The sequence below is a fragment of the Lepisma saccharinum genome, chromosome 3 (genome assembly GCF_977018435.1).
Source record: "Lepisma saccharinum chromosome 3, izLepSacc3.1, whole genome shotgun sequence".
NCBI classification, from domain to species: Eukaryota; Metazoa; Arthropoda; class Insecta; order Zygentoma; family Lepismatidae; genus Lepisma; species Lepisma saccharinum.
The window spans coordinates 44,000,995-44,016,198 of record NC_139231.1 but is presented as its reverse complement, the minus strand read 5'-3'; the positions used below and the strand labels follow the sequence as shown (position 1 = coordinate 44,016,198).

The following is a 15,204-nucleotide window of genomic DNA, read 5'->3' as shown; positions in this document are numbered from 1 at the left end:
CACCAATGCAGCTTTATGTCTCACTTTGTCGTGCTAGTATTCAATATACGTATAGGCTATCCCGTTTTGTTGGATTCTTCTTGATATCTAAGAATAGTGCAATGTAATTGAAAACGTATGTTAACTTGTGCGAAATCAGTAATATGTCAGTTGATGAAAGAAAAACTTCGTAAGCACTGCTACATTAAATAAGGTGAAGTGAACTCGAAGAGTAATAAAATTCCGGCAGCACATTTGCAGTTTAAAGCTCTTGTTTATGCATGCGATTTTTGTTGGTTGTTGGAAAGATATCCAAAAAAATCAATTCCATAAGAGTGCCATGCATGCTGTCGCATGTTGCAGTGAGATACTTTATCGGGTGGAGATATTCGACCAAAATCGTATGTATCAATGGAGCCTATTTGTTTCCATGTTCCTTCAGTTTGCCCAAAAAAATGCCTACTATGCCGACAACTATCGGACGGCGCCACCCGCTCCCATCCCCTCCATCTGTTGACAGTTCTGCTCCCTTACTCCTCCCATACGGACAAGAAAAAATGATAATTCAATGCATTTTCCACGTAATATTTAGACGCTTAACACATTTTTCAGCACCTCCGGAAATTTCTCTCCCTCTCTCCTCCTGCCATCACTGGTTTCTGGCGTTGTGGTTGTGTTGTGTATAAAAGGGGCCTAAAAGTTGAGGCCGAAACTTAGCAACAAAGATTTCCTGTTCCCGTGCAGAGTTCCACAACGATATCTTAAAAAAAGGCAATCGAGACAAAATTCCCTCTTTTACAGGTTTTCCAGGTCTGTCGCCACCCTGTAATTAAAAACTTGTCGGAAAATGCTGCCTGTATCAAGAATGGTAACAACCAAAATAATTTCGAAAAGCAACAATACGCAAAGCACCTCGAATCGCTACTGGCTTACAACATGACACTATTCGTCACGTAAGTATTATTATTTTAGAGTTCAAATTCTGACATTTGCAGAAATTTGCAGCCTTGAAATTCATTGTTTCTCTCAATAATTAAGTACTTTCTATGCTTTGCATTGCTCTAGCTCACACAGAGCTCTAGCTCTTCGTGAGAGATTAGATTAAATGTGATAGAAGCTTATTTTCAATCCTTCACACGACTTCGCTATTTGCTTGATACAGGTTTGACATCTTAACAGAACTTCTATCGAACATCGGTCATGAAATATATTTTACCTATCAGCTCTTAATTCACCTTTTAATTTTCACATATATATTTTTATTTTTGTTATTTAGCGTCGCTTTTCTGCCACTTTTGGGCAATCGCGACGATGAGGATGAGTGAACATATGATAAATAGAACATTCAAATAGAACACCAATGCCCAGACCGGTATTCGAACCTAGGACCCCTGACGTAAAATCGTCCAGTGCTACCACTCAGTCAATTTTCACATAGAGACAATTACACACGACTTCCTTATATATGTATTTTGTTTTACCTGCTGTAATTCTCTTATGGTTAACATTAACCCCCTCATTTCAGGTATATCTGCCGGACCCTGTGGCTGAGTGGTTAGCACATCGCGCTGCGACGCCAGGGGTCCCGGGTTTGAATCCCGGTCGGGCTTGGTTGTTTGTGAATATCCATTCATCAATTTCATCATTTCATCACTCATCCCCATCTTCGCACATTAGCCAAGAGGCATAAAACGCAAAGTAAAATAAAATAAATCAATCAATCAATCAATTTCAGGTATATCTAACATTTATAGCTCTTGCTTTGTAGTGAGTGATAATCCTATTAAGCCTATTAAGCCTTGTGAATCTTACTCCGAAGAAAACCCTGTTAGAGTTTGGAAACGTTACGTGTGTAGTTTTATTAATAATATACAAATAAAGTTCCTTTGGTTAGCATTTCTAGTGTATTGTATGAATATTGCATTTTCATTTCGTGTTGAGGCATATTTTCGTCATCTAGATTTGCATTTAAAAAATGTAGGTCCAGTCATTGTGAATTCCAGTCAATTAAAACCTCTTGCGTTGTTGCGAGATTATCTATTAGGATAAAATTTGGACACAATGAATCTAAGTAGAGAAAATGCAACTTGTATATCAAAATTGCCATGTCCAACTGATCTCTAAAAGTAGTGTTTAGCACGTCACATTTCAAGTATAGTCCATGATTGCATCTAGTATATGAACGAGATGTTTCCCTCCTCTCAAACAATAGGTGGCTTTTCCCCACCGAACGAAGTGTGTCACTTATAAATTAAGTGTCCGAAAGCAGGTATTTGGCATGAACAGAACATAAAATACTCCTGAGCAATTACAAATGTTATAAGCCAGTTCATGCCCGTTAGATATTGACGGTTGTCGCCCGTCTATCCGCTTTAGGTTCAGGTTTCTGAAGCGATTTCAACCAAACTTGGCACACGCATCACTTGCAATCTGGAAAGAAACACTGTGGGGGTAAGACACCCCTGGCACCCCTAGGGGTGGGGGTGGGAAGAGGTGACATGTAAAAATAATCGAAAACGACCGATATTAGTGTGGTAGCTAAGATTAATAGTAACACTCCCAATGCCGCTCAACTCCAAGTTCATCACCTATCGGGATGGAGGCTGAGAGCGGGTGAAAAATAAAATGCCAAAAATGACCTAGTCGAATCCATAGTTTTCGGAGTCTCTAAGGTAAATGGTGACATTCACAATGAACAAACTTGGTACACATATGACTTACAACCTGGAAAGAAATACTGTGGGGATAAGACACCCTGACATCCCTAGGGGTGGGGGTGGGAAGGAGGTGACATGTAAAAATAGTCGAAAACGACCGATATTAGTGTGGAATTCATAGTTGTCGGGGTCGCAAAGATGAATAGTGACACTTCCAATCCCGTTAAACTCCAAGTTCATTTTACACTATAGTTGGAATTCATTATATTCCTGTCTAATAGAAGATTGGGATAAATAAATAAATACCCGGGCAACGCCGGGCAATCAGCTAGTGTGGACATATTTTACGAGCTAGGACCTATGGATTAATAACGTAGCACATAGAAGGGTGCGATTTGTTGATTAGCCAAGCGAGGGATACAAGGGTTAGCACCATACGATCTGGGACCGACAGCACAGGTGTGTGTGAAACAGAACGAGCCGCCAAGCGAGCCGCACAAAATTGGTGACCTCCCCAGTCAGGCGGGTTAGAGACCGTTTTCTATAGCTGCCACCCCGTATTGAATTGAATTAAGCTCGCGAATGATCCGGGGTAATGGGTCGTTAATACGTTGAACATACGTTCGGGAAGCTCTTGAAGGCCGTTTTGCCGCCGCCCGTCGCGGCAATAGAGGACATGGCAATACGTCAACCGCCATTACGCGGTTCTGTTACGCCCTTTCGGGAGTTGGGGGACAACTCGCGAACGTGTCGCTGCTGTCGGTAAATAACCTATCGTGTACAGAGTGCGTTAGGGGCAGAAGGGAGGGAGGGGTAAATAAGGGTCGCTGGATAGAAAATTGACCTCAATGTATCTGTAGTGTTTGTCGCTCTGTTGGCGCTAGTGACTATCCTAGTGACAAGGCAAATATCACGCACACTGTCAGATATTTCCATTATAAATTTCAAAACTACATTTTTCGCGGTGAAAATAATTATTTGAGAGAATTTACTGCAAAATATCTAACCATTTTACGATACTAATCAACAGTGCTGGAAAAAAAGTCCCATTGTACTACGATCGTGTCTGTCCGTATGTCTCCATCAGACCGTGTCCACTATAGATATCTGACAAACTACGAGAGCTACAAGGGTACAATTTAGTGGACTAATAGACCTACAAAATGGTAGTTCAATGTAACATAAAATATGTTCTGCACATTCGGCATTGTCTTCAAAAGAAATGGGCTATGCTCTGTATTGTTGTCAGGGGAAATAGGCTACGTTCAGCATCCTCTTCAAGAGAAATGGGCTTTGCTCTGTATTGTCTTCAAGGGAAATAGGCTACGTTCAGCATCGTCTTCAAGAGAAATGGGCTATGCTCTATATTGTCTTCAAGGGAAATAGGCTACATTCAGCATCGTCTTCACGAGTAATGGGCTACCATTATGTACAGCGTTGTCTTCAAGATCAGGAAATAAAATGATTTCTGAGCAAATTGTTGGTATTATGTAGGTGTTTCAGTCCTCCGAATGTTATCTTTTCATCTTTAGTAAAGGTAGAAAGGTACCCCGTGATCATTGCGCCGTGCCATGTAGCTATGTTGGGGCAGGGTCCCTCACGTTCAAGATCTCGGATATTTTCTTCTAAGGTGATGTGATCAGCATCACGTTCCGGCCGACTCAGGATTGAGCACAGGTACCCATTTATTGGAGGCTGGGTGAACCGCAGAGCCATTGTAGCAGGGACGTTGCTGTGAAAATTTCCACCTGAAATCACCCACTCCGGGAATCCAACCCGGATTTTCTGCGTGGCAGTCAGAGGCCATACCGACTGGACCACAGCACTACTTAGCCTTGTGACTCAAATAAAGACAAAATGGTAACATTACTTATTTATTCCGGTACAATTGGAAGTCCGTATAAGGATATATATACTACTTTCATTTTCTCTTCGACTTTTGAAATGCAAAAATTCAATAACAAAACACGATCTGTCTCCTCACAGGCTATTACAACATTCGCTTCCTTCTTTAACACTCCTGCCACTTAATTGTGTTTTGTCTTGGTTTCGGCTGTTTAAACCACCCAACACTCTCTTGCATATCGAATTATTCGAGTACTTTTACCATTAATGAGCTTGTATATTAAAATCCAAATTAACTTTTAAGTAGGGCATCCCTGATAGTGTAGTGGTAACCTCATCGCCTTGTAATGAATGGGTCCTGGGTTCGATACCCGGTGGAGGCACATGGCATAGTGGTTCGGATCCCACTTTAAACTGTAGGTCCAGTCCCGATTAGCCTTTCTGTGCATAAAGTAGACTTTAAAAAAATATAACTTTTTAGCTAATTTTTCGAGAGCTTTGAAGTCATCAGTTTCCAGGCCCTAGACGTGTGAGTCGAAATAATTTGACTGCCACTTCGTGTGCACTGTTGCTTCATTTTGCTGATTACACGAGGCTGTCACCTAAATTCTACAACAATGAGACCGAGTGTCCCCAACATCCAGCCAGCACATCTTCCCGAAGTAGAGACCAGATCGCACAACCCCTAACAACCAGTGGGGAGGAATGGTTCAGTGAAGGGTAGGGTTTGCAGCGACTGATGAGGTAAGATCGAAACAAACCCTGGTAATTAGAATCTCATGCCTGGTCCTTAATTATGAAAAGGAACGACTGCTCTCCCCTTACCCTAGCATAGTCAAGACTATTAACTTCCGAGTACTCCTGATACCCCCTTTCACGGAGGGGGAAAGTCATGCATATTTGAAGTCTCCTCCTCACAGATATCATATTGGACCACTCTGAGCATGCGACGAGGGGGGATCTCTTGTAAAGGCGCCGCTTTGTTTACGTCTCAGGAACGGAGGAACATGGGAATGATATTACCTTCATGGTGTGTGCCTGTTGTTGGCAACTGGCGACATGCTTGCTTTGTTCTAAGCGCTCGGTTACAGTTGTGGAACCTGCTAGGTTTTAATGAGGTGATGCTAAATAGGGTTACCTTTGACAACGACAACAAGTGCGCGCAAAATTTAGTCGTAAATTAGGCAAATTAAAAAGCAATCTCACTTGATACTTCAACGACGACGACGACAACAACAACAACAACAACAACAAAAAGAAAAAGAACGTAGGTAAAGAAAACGCCAAAGAAGTTATGCTAGTAAGAAAAGCAGTGAAAATTACACCCGATGTCAATGATTATTTTTGCGTGAGACGGAATGATTCTGGTATATTGGGTCCTTCTCCAAATATTAGTCTGGCTGTCTGCCAACTATAGTGGAGGTTCAATCAGCATGAAGACACAACGTTACAAAAATTTCACTCATGATCGCTAACAGCACCTGAACTATGTAGCCAGCCATTCACGAGCCACTGAAAATACACCCGCAAGCTACCGGATGCTCGCGATTTACGGTTTGGTGATCCATGGTATAAGAAGAAGACAAACAACTACTTACCATTCCTGGACCGAATTGAAATTCTTGCGGAAAAATTATTCCTGGACGAATTGAAATTCATTCAAAAAAAGGTACCTGGACCGTATTTAAATTGATCGGGAAAAAGGTTCCTGGATCGAATTGAAATACTTTACAGATAAAAAGATTCTTTACGGTCCAGAACCCATTTACGCTGCTGATTTTCTCTCCTGGACCCGAATTGAATTCATTAAAAATTCCTGAACCTTTAAAACCCTGCTCACAAACATCCATGTCTAGGCCGGGATTCGAACCCGGCCCCCCTGACATCGTAGCGCGATTCCGCAACGGGGGCCGGCGAAACGTCTGTCGAAACCGAGACTTTCCTTTGGGGGACCTGAAGAGAACAAAACTGATGTCTATATCGAGATGAAACAGAGAATAAAAAGGGCACTTGGAACTTGATACGAGACCAAGAACGAAAATCGTACTGCCTCGTCTCCATACTGTTCCTAGTTAAGTCCAGTCGCTACAACTAGGCTATCTGTTTCCGCGAAATGGATTTGAAACAAAACAATTTGTCGGTTCAGATTTTTTTTAAAATTCGGCTCTTCCTCCAAACGGTCTCACGTTAATCGGCCAACACTCAAAGCCAGGACCGTCACCGAGAATCGAACCTGGAAGAGACCTCGACAAACACATTGCACGGCCTTCGTTTCGCACTGAACTGCCTCCCATATGGATGGAATTCTGTCCGATCGGACCTGACTTCATCGCTCGGCCGGTATCACGCGTGGCAGACCTACATGGTTGCAGACCACCCACCCACTTACTCTATGCAGCAAGGTCATGTATTCACTAGAGGTCGTCGCTTTGCTTCCTCGGACGCAAAAAACGAATGCAGGGGAATACCCGACCACAGGAATGGATTGCGAGCGGTGCCACATGAAAGGACGGCCAACAATGGATGCGGTACGTGAGTTGTAAAGCGTAAGGGATGGGCGTCCATTTGTTTTTTTGTGATCGAGTGTGTGGAGGGGAAGATCAGCAAGTGTTTACAATCCAGAAAGCGACTGGTCTGTTCGGATCCTGTGTTTGTAACGATGGGATGGAATCCTTCAGATGCGGGAGAAAGGGTTAAAGGAGATAGAGTAAACGAGCGATATAGAAGCATATGTGTATGTGTGCGAGTCCTGGAGAGAGAAACAGAAAGGGACAGAGTTAGGGGAGAGAGAGTAACGAAGAATGCGTAATTCATACACCGAGCCGAAAGTGTAAGAGATAAATACACAAGTTTGAAATCTATGTGTGTGTGTGTGTAGCAGAGAGAGACAGAGAGAAGACAAACAGAGAGCGTAGAGAAATAGGGGAGAGAGAAGACAGAGAGCGAAGAGAAATAGGAAAGAGATTGACCGAAAACGTACAGACAGGAAGGTAGGTAAGGCAAGGTAAAGTTGCACCGTGCCATGAAGGGACATATAGGTAGATGTGGAGGTGATGTGATCAGCATCACGCCCCGGCAGCCTTTACCCCCGGGTTATCTATTTAGTTGGGTCTACCCCGGATCCTCTAAGCGGGAACAAGGCCGAGAAAAATCCGACCTTAGAGCACCGACCCCGGGAATCCAACCCGGGTCTCCCAGACGCCCTACCAACAGGACCACCGCGCCAATGACCGCAGAAAGAGTAGGATGAATCAGATTAGGTCAGATATTTGTATGCGTGCGTGAGAGAGAGAGAGAAAGAGAGGTGTTTTTCATGCCAGATTTATGATTGGATAGATTCATCGGGACTAAATTAGAAACCGAACCACCCAACCACCTTACCAAGCGCTCCAACGGGAATCGAACCCGGAAGCTCTTATTTCAAGGCGACAGCGTCAGCCTCTACGGTATCGAGAGGGCGAGATAGATAGGTAGAAAGACGATCGCAATGAAGTTGATAAATTTATCGAAGATACATTCTGTACATATTTGTGTTTAAAACATAATAAAATTAGACATACACACAGAATGGAGAAATATAGGGATGTACGTATGTGTACGTATAAAACCTTAAAACCGACACGAGTAAAACTTGAGTTAGAAATCTTGTAATTCTTAAAAATCTCTAACATCAATATCTTCTCCCTAGACGAATTTATTTAGGAGAAGATGGAATGAAATGCCTTCTTCATTAAATATCACTTGTGGCATTTCTTCAGGATAAACAAACCGCGAACGCTTCAGAAAAGGATGATGCGAAGAGCGTTCATTCTTCAAAATCTCCAAGCTCTGAACCTTATATTAAAAAATCCGAATTAATAAGAGATGATTTCGTATCACTTGAAATAGCATGAGAGAATTTCTTCTTCTTCTTTTTTCTTACCGGCAGCTATTTCAGTAATTCACGAAATTGAAATTTCGCTTGAGTTGGAAATTCCTCCCGAAGCGGAGAAATTATTTTAGCAGGCGTACCAACCGTTGGAAGTTTCCGTCGGTAGTTATCCGGTATCGTTTGTATATAATGCACCCGGAGGAAAAATAAAGAAGAGATATTTCGGATATTCAATCTGGGAATGTTTATGTGGAATTACATTAAAATTAATAACTCTGAAGGAATGTATTCCTGGGCAAGTGCAGCTAATAATCTCAAGCAGCGCATTAGATAGGAAATCTCGTAAAAATGTCCATACATCCCTATTTGTATAAAAAAGATTAATCTCGAATAGTGGTTACTCTTGAGAAAGGGATGGTGCGGAGGGCTCGAAGAATGTCGGGTGCTCTTATTGGAAGTCAACAAATAATATTTTGACTATTGATACGTATATAGGTGGTGGACATTGAAACTGAAACACCGGTGATTATAAAACACGCCGTTGGAGGGCTCACCTGTGCCACCTGTTCGTCATGCACAGCATAGCGGGCATTCGAGCGCGTAGTTGTGTACCTGCCAGTTACATTGGCACAGTAGTAGCTGGACTGCACGTCGAATATTCGGTTTCCCGCAGTAGAATGGGGGGGACACATCAGAGTTCCAAATAGGGCAAATTGTTGGTGCTCGTCTCGCCGGTGCATCAGTAACGGACACTGAATATTTGTAGGGTTTCAAGAGCCACAGTATCAAGGGTCATGGTAGTATACCAGAATGAAGGACGAACCAAATCCAGGAGGAATAACTGTCGGGGGAAGCGGAAGGTGCCTGACAGGGACGTCAGGGTATTGAAGAGGATTGTGTCCAAAAAGCGTAAAACCACCGCTGCAAAAGTCACCGTAGAATTTCATATACACTTGGCCGAACCTGTCTCTACCAAAACCATCCGTCGAGAACTTCATAGGGCTAACATCCATGGCAGAGTTGCTATACCGAAACCCTTGATCACTAGCACCAATGCCAAAAAGCGGGTTGACAGGTGCCAGCAGAGGAAATACGCGGGTGAATCAAATATAAAAGGGAATTTATTCCTTACTTGCAGGGAAAGTGTGGTGGAGTCCTGTGGCCTTGAGGTGATGATAGTGGGTGTATCTGGAGTCTGTTCCTTCCCTGGAGTCCTTGTCAACTTTTAACATCAGTCAGAAGCACGATGAGTGAGCAGGAGGTACAGACGTCCATTGCGCAACGCATCATTATCAAATTTCTTACAAACGAAGGGGTAAAACCAAGTGAAATTTTGACCAGACTTCGAGCACAGTTTGGTGAGTCCACCCTTTCAAAGACCCGTGTGTATGAATGGCACAATATGGTTTTGGGAAGAGTGGCAGAAAAAAGAAGAGGCTGGGCCAGTCAAGGTCAGAAGTCACGCATCAGCTGGGAAGATTCTTGCCACAGTTGTTTGGGATTTCAGAGGTGTCATTTTCATTGATTATCTTCATGAAAGAAGAACAGTAAATGCTGCTTACTATTGTCAACTCCTGGAAAGTGTTAAGGCTGCTTATCGGACCAAACGACGTGGTAGACCTATCAGAAGTGTACTGCTGCTTCATGACAACGCTAGACCTCACACAGCTGGTGCAACACGTTACAAACTGGAGGAAATTCATTGGACACCACTTGAACATCCTCCATACAGTCCAGACTTATCCCCTTGTGATTATCACTTGTTTGGACCCATGAAAGAAGCACTCGGAGGTAAGCGTTTTCAGGATGACGCAAAAGTGGAAGAGTTCGTGTGCAACTGGCTGCACACACGACCGAGAACTTTCTGGGACAAAGGGATTGCCAAAGTCCCTATCCGCTGGCAAAAGTGCATTTCAGTTCAAGGGAGGTATGTAGAAAAGTAATTACTTTGGTTTGTATTTGTATTTTGTTTCAATAAATTATAAAAAATAAATTACCGTTTACTATATTTGATTCACCCTAGCAGTAGACGTTAAACGACCTGAAACGTGCCGTGTTCTCGGACGAGTCCACCTTCACTGTTTTTCTGACATCTGGAAGAGTTTACGCGTGGAGACGTCCATCCGAAGCATGTCAATCAGACTGCTTAGTGCCCAGAGTGAAACATGGGGGTGGATCCGTGATGGTGTGCAGTGCAATATCGTGGCAGTTCTTGGGACCACTGATCGTTCTACAAGGACATGTCACTGCCAAGGACTATAGGGCCATTCTGGAGGACCATCTGCACCCTAGGGTGAAAATATTGTTCCCGGAAGGTGGTACAGTATTTCAGGATGACAACGCACCGATGCACACTGCTAAACAGGTCACAGAGTGGTTCAATGAGCAAGAACGCGAGGTTGAACATTTGCCATGGCCGGTCCAGTCGCCGGACCTGAACATTATTGAACCCCTATGGGGTCTTTTGGAGGATCGCGTGCCGCGACGTTTTCCTCCACCAACATGTGAAGTCATCGAAATTACTGCAAATCCCTCTCACCACTGTGCAGAACCTCTATCGGTCCTTTATCAGGGGTGTTACTGCTGTTCTGGCCGCCTATACTGATAAAGGTTAGTGTCCGAGTTTCAGGTGTTTCCGTTTCAATATTCACCACCTGTCTATTATGCAGCGTTTGGAAGATTACTGTTCAAGAGAAAATTAATTACACTTACTTTCTCGCAAAAAGTAACTCACCGTTACTCATTTTCGAAAGTAACTCAGTTACTTCATTCAATTTCTTTGAGTTCACGATCAATATTTGAGGGCCCACCACCAACGGTTATACGTGCACTACTGGGCTTCGAGCGTACAACGCTCATTTTGCCTGTTCGAGCGTTATCCGCTCGCGCGAAGAAGCTGTCACTTCCGTATGCTATCTAGCGTCGTCCGTGGGAACTATTTGGCGCTTGAGCGAAAACCGCTCATTGCAGCACTCTAGTCTACATCCACCCTGCCAGTTTGATTCAAGGTCGCGGAACACCCTGTATATGGCATAATTGTTTCTAATCGCTGCGAAAGTGTGGACGATGATACGTTTCTGTTAATACTATATTCCGAGGCTTGAGACGAGACCGAGAACAAGACAGGCGTTTGCAATGCGACACGAGATCCAGACTGAAGACTATACAGTGTGTTCCACTTAGGAGTGTCGAAAAATAAATGCCCACCGTATAAAAACAAATGAAAATATTGTTATGATTTTCAGTTTACAAGGTACAGAAAGCCTCAGAGTTCATCCATCAATAGTGAATACACGTGCTTGCGCATGCGCTCCTATGTGTAATGTGGGAACAAGCCTGGCAGTATTCAGTAGAGCAACAGACATGTGACGCGACGGTAGGCATGAGGACCATTTAGATGTCTGCAGGGCAACTCAAGGCGCACAGATCGAGTTACATTGACCGTTTTCTAAACTCTGATAGTTTTTACATCAAGGCATGTAAACCGGTGTGTTAATAATCCATTATTTACACTTCAAGTTATCAATTATTTCTCGATCCCTCTAAGTGGAATACGCTGTATATACAGGGTGTCCCAGTTAAAAGTAGCCCTGCTCCGATCAACAGTTACATGCCAAGAATCACAGAAATGGCCTTTGAGTAGCTACGGTTCACGTTACATTGGACTATTCCATTTTACTGGTGCAATATAGCCGTTATTTGCCTCACAGACAAATATCTTTGAGTTGAGCTACTTTTAACTGAGACACCCGGTAGAAACGAGACCGAGAGAGAGACGAGAATCTTCTTTCACGAGTCGAGACTGTTCCGGAGCTTTAATACAAAGACCTGCGTTAATCAACGATGCTCACAGAGTACGACCTCGTTCAACCCCTCCCCAAAAGCGCATGGTGGACTGAAAGCGCTCCTTGATGCCGGAGAGGATAAGGTGAAAGGCATTCTCAGTTCCCCGCAACGTAGGACTGAGATATCCAGGGCCGGAGAGGGGGCCTCGCGGCGTTTGCTAATGGACCCTGTAATGGGGTACCAGCATTACAACAAGCCTCAGTGATTAATGTCCGTGGAAGCAGTGGCCCCCTCTTGTGTGTCCTTTCGTCCTGCTTCATTCAGAGGGCGCTCTGGGGCCGAGATTAATCACGGAGACAACAGCCAAGGGGAGTTGACACAGGTGCTACCGCGCCAAGATCTAAAGGAGACTTCTTGTCCGTCGGCCAGCATACCTTCCTGACTCGCCTCCGTGCAGAGATTGTACCTTTCCTGGAAGGCACAACTTAATCCGATACAAGAGCATATAAAATATGTTGTGTAGAAGTTATATTCAAATATTTCAAATTACATTTAACCTATTTCCATAAGGTTTAAATTTTCTAAATTTCTGCCAGTTACTCGTGCTCACTGTAAAGAGCTCACTGTAAAGACGATGGTTAATTTTTTTCACTAACATACGTACTTTTGAGTTGTAACTGAGAAATTTTACATCAGATTACAATTATTACACAAAATCTATTTCACCGCCCAGGATTTTCATGAAATTTAGTGATTTATCACATACCATTATACCAAAATCCCCGAATATTAATTTGTTTTGTCAACTTGTTTTGAATATACAGTTCCCTGGAAGTTGACAAATTGATTGAATCGTTGTTTTAAGTCCACTTTATGCACTGATAGGCTAATCGGGACTGGGTCTACAGTTTAAAGTATGATCCGAACCACTGTGCAATGTGCCGTACAAACAAGTTGCGAGAGGTGTATCGTAAGAGGGGTTATAGCTCTGAAGAGCTACTTCTACACTTAACCAAGCAAGGGTTAAGTGAAATAAGAGCTACACTCACGATTAACTTTAAACACTAAAATTGACTGGTCTGGCAGGGGTGTGAGAGAATGATAGACAAGGATTTTAGGAACGCTCGTTACCTGTAGATCTCGAATTGACGATCGACTCGCTGGTTCGTTGATGAAACTCTGATGAACTCTCCTGAAATAAAACTCCTTTCCGATAGTGTACTACTCCTCGCTGTAACTCCTTTTGTAAGTTCGGCAACAACTATTCACGCCATAACTTTCTTAGTTCAACAACTTGTATAATTCCGAGGCACCGGCTGTGCAAGCGATATATTTCAGATACCGACTGTTTGAAGAAATATTCTCCAGAGCTATTTAAACGAAATTCGAACTTCGGCCGTTGAGAGACCGCGTCTCTCAACAACGGTGCTTTCAGCGTAAAGCTGTGTTTGCAGTATCTTTCCTGCGATTCCGGAAGGATTCATATCAGTGGATTTTTACATCTGCTGAAGATCGCAGATGGCATTTGCTTGGAAGAAGCTCTTTCTAATTTTTTGTAACGCAAGCCCGACCATACCAGTCAAGTCCATAGAGACAATTTATTTACACAAACCCAAAAAAATTTACTGTTATACAAGGGTGGGTGTAAGGAAAAATAAATTTTACACACAACCACAAATCATGCACTTAAAGATCTAAACATGCTGGATTGTAAACAACATTGATGGCACGCGTACTACGCGGGTTCAGCTGATGCTGACTCGCCATTTCTCATGGTGTTACCGTAGCGGTGTTTATCACTGTACACACGGAGCACACGCAAACACTGTAGCATACGTAAGAAGAAAAAGAGTATCTTCGCTTCCTGGGCAAGGTCAGTTCCATTGCGTATAGTTCAGGAAACGTGGAATATGTTTATACACTTTCAACTGTTTAGACAATTCCTGTAAGTTATTAAAAAAAAAAAAAAAAAAAAAAACTTGAGAAGCGGCCCCAAGAAAAAAATATTGGCATGCAATATATACAGCAGGATCAACCTGAAGGGTTCACAAGTACAAACATTCAAAATTATATACCAGGAATTTCCAAATTGCGATATGATATATATATATATACATGAAGCATTCCGCCCCCAAACTATTGCCTGTTTAATTAATACACATAATTTGAAAAAAAAAATAATAACAGTAGTGGCAGAAATTGAGGTCGAAAATAATTTAAGTCTTTCTGCCGGTCTGGAAACAAAAAAAAACTGTTTCCCGATGTTATACTTCGAGTTTGTGTTTTTGACATATAGTACTGGCCGAAATGTTGGTTGGCCAGAGGGAAACAGAAAAAAAGACACTTTGTTCGCGTTCTTTATGTCTCTGAAGGATACCCCATTAGCAATCGCGATGGCGAGCGTTCATCGCAAGAGAGACTGCTCTGTCAGGTGCCAACTGAAACCGCATAGTATCCCCGTCGTTCCAGGACGTGTGAAACAACAATGTTATGTCCTTAATCAAGCATGCTCTGGTTTATCAACTACACGATATGGTGTTGTGTTTATTTTTTCTATTGTATACCCATTTTTTGCCTTTTTGATTGTATTGTTTCATTATTAATTTAAATATACTGTCTTCTGCCCCTTGACTGAACAGGATGGGTAACGGCGACTATTTTTTTATGTAGCAGGTTTACAAAAAATTAACTTCCCTCCGTGAATCTAATTTTTTGCCCCCGAGCGGTGTGCCGTATCACGCGTAAATCGAACCTAGGACCCGGGCATCATAAATAAATAAGCTAATCATGATATAAAAAGGGCCCCGCTGAAGCATTGAAAAAGAGCTTCTTAAAAGCTTATCGCGACAGTGACCTTCAGCGGAGTTGAAAAAACTCCGCTGACATTGCAGTAGAAAATGAAATCAGGAATCAGCGTTTTTCCTCAGAATTGCCGTTGCCAAAGGACGCGATCGAGGCAACCGTCGTGACGGCCGATAGTTCGAATTTCGCTTAAATAGGTCGCGTGAGAAAATCTCTGTTTTAGTTGTTTCCCGTTTTCCATCGAAGTCAGTAGTTGTGAAAGAA

The 15,204-nt window shown here is 42.8% G+C and overlaps 1 protein-coding gene across 2 annotated transcripts in view; it reads right to left on the bottom strand.

Annotated features, from left to right (window-relative positions):
- The window catches only part of Sema2a (Semaphorin 2a), a 1,542,453-nt gene that overhangs the window by 1,085,857 nt on the left and 441,392 nt on the right, over positions 1-15,204 (bottom strand). The gene's annotated exons all lie outside the window — the stretch shown is intronic.